General features: G+C 30.2%; 1 protein-coding gene across 1 annotated transcript in view; it reads left to right on the top strand.

The window, feature by feature from the left end:
- Window positions 1-2500, top strand: part of LOC106875319 (uncharacterized) — a 606879-nt gene that overhangs the window by 1755 nt on the left and 602624 nt on the right. The gene's annotated exons all lie outside the window — the stretch shown is intronic.

Here is a 2500-nt window from a genome sequence, read left to right as displayed (position 1 = left end):
GTTTAAATATGTGTAATATTGCTGTAGTAAGGTATAAATATTGTGCACTCATATTTAACTAAGAAATATTACTCCAAGAAAGTTTGAATTGAATATTGAACAATCACCGTTTTGTGATCAAATGTCGACTTCTATTAATCTCACGTCATCGTACCTCAATAGACGGTTAAACACACACAAACACACACACGAACACACACACAGACACATATACATATACACGCTCCAACACACAGGCACACACTCAAGTGGAAGTGTTTGTGTGTGTGCGTGTATGTTTTGCATGCATCAGTATCTCTCTATAGATGTTTGAATATATAATGTTACATATATACACAAACACCTTAAACATTGCTCACACCTGTATATAAATAACAGTAAGCGCTATATACGAGTAAACTATTAGTTGTAAAATATCGCTCGGTGTATATACGTTTTCTGTCTCTCTCTCTTTCTCTCACCCTCTCTATCTCTATATATACACACATATATATATATACATATATATTATATATATGTATATAAATACCCATATATCCACGTATATATGTATGTATATATATATATATATATATATATATATATATATATATATATATATATATATATATATATATACACACACACATATATATATATATATACATGTATTCGTATATATGCATATTTGTATAAATGTATAATTGTGTGTGTGTTCCACTACAGAAGGTGCACATATATCTGATTATTGTACATAAATATCAATGATACAGTGAAAGAATGTGTGCTTCAGTCAACATGTATGTATTTCGTTGCATATATTTGACGGTGCACGCACACACATACATGTACACACTCACACACACAAATATATATATATATATATATATATATATATATACATATACACAAACATACATGTATACATACATAGATATACATACATATATATATATATACACATATGTATATATACATATACATATACATACAGCACACACGCACACACGCACACGCACATATTAACATGTATATACGTGTGTGTGTATATATATATATATATTACAATGTGTGCGTTTATGTACGTATCTCTATATTTATGAATCATCCAGTAGTGATGGTTTACATTTTTCATTGTTGTAAAAGAGACTTCATGTTATAAGAATGATTATCATGTACTGGCCGGGATTCGAAACCGTGTTCTTCGTGAATCAGTTGAAATGTATTGTTAAGTAGCTGTTCTTTCTGCATTCAGAAAACTACTGCTTACAGTTTGGTTTAATAACGATGATTTTAATAAAGTTGATTTATCCTATTATAGTAAGAATTATCTAAATCAATATACAATTTCATAAATAAGAATTTAATGACTGCAAAATAAGGAAAATAATTGAAGATTGTTTTAAAGTACTAAAAAAAAAAAACAAACAGGAAGAAACTTCCGGCTTTATCTAGGGTTTCTTGCTAAGCGGAGTGATTGGTGAGGTTTTTACTTGTTGATATTGTTTTTTAACTGTTTAGACATATGTCAAAACCTGATCTTACATTCAGTTCGATCAGAGCCGTTCCAGCATTCATTTTATTCTTATTACACGTTAAAATAGGACTTGTCGAGCATTTAACTGCTATTTCTGGGAGATCCATTATCGTGTAAAGATCGTCTCGTTGGATCTGTATGACACGTAGCAGAAATATGATATTTAACAGGAAGTATTATCATTTCTTCACCTGTTAGAGTGTTGTCTCCGATATAATATCTTTTGGTTTCTCTATCAACAGGTAGGATCTGCGATCGACCGGCAATTGAAGATATAAGTTATGTAGTATAGATAGCCAACACTACTGTGTATTGGTTTGGATATTTGTTGTGATGTAAATAGATTTAGTGATTTACTCATAAAATAACGTTATCTTAAGTATCAAAATACTAGAAATTAAAACGAAGAAATTGATTTTACCTTTTATCGGTACTCACTACATAAAATTTGTTTCGTTTGAATTATCACGACGTCCTGTATCTTTAAGAAAAGGTGAAAGTTGGAATGAAATGTCAAAATGTGCAAGATTTTGTACCAAAATGCACTAGGTGTGTCAAATATGAATGGAAATTATTTCAATGAGAATCGAAATTGTCTCACAGTACCGGTTTAAGAGATCTTTCTACACGGTCTACGTGCTTAATGATCGTTAGAAGAATTTTAATTGATATATAGTTGATATTTATCTGAAATTTAACTGATATTTATTAATTTCTTATGAGTTCTGTCTATGGAAGACTACACTTTTTGTGTTTGTTTCATGAGATGTTTTTCATTAAACAGAGCGTCATGGCTGAATTATAAGCGTGGAATAGAGCTGTTGTTATTAACAATATTTGTAAAAATGTAAGATTTTGTGGAGCTATATATTCTATGATCATAACAAACATTGTAAAGGTGGGTTGGACAGAGAAGTGGCTCAATGTTAGGGTATCAACTCTAATTGCTTGTTAGAGAAACATAAACAAATGCAGAAACAGGTT

This window comes from Octopus bimaculoides, chromosome 9, assembly GCF_046866305.1.
Source record: "Octopus bimaculoides isolate indiv1 chromosome 9, ASM4686630v1, whole genome shotgun sequence".
Taxonomy (NCBI): domain Eukaryota; kingdom Metazoa; phylum Mollusca; class Cephalopoda; order Octopoda; family Octopodidae; genus Octopus; species Octopus bimaculoides.
This window is presented reverse-complemented; position numbering and strand designations above follow the sequence as displayed.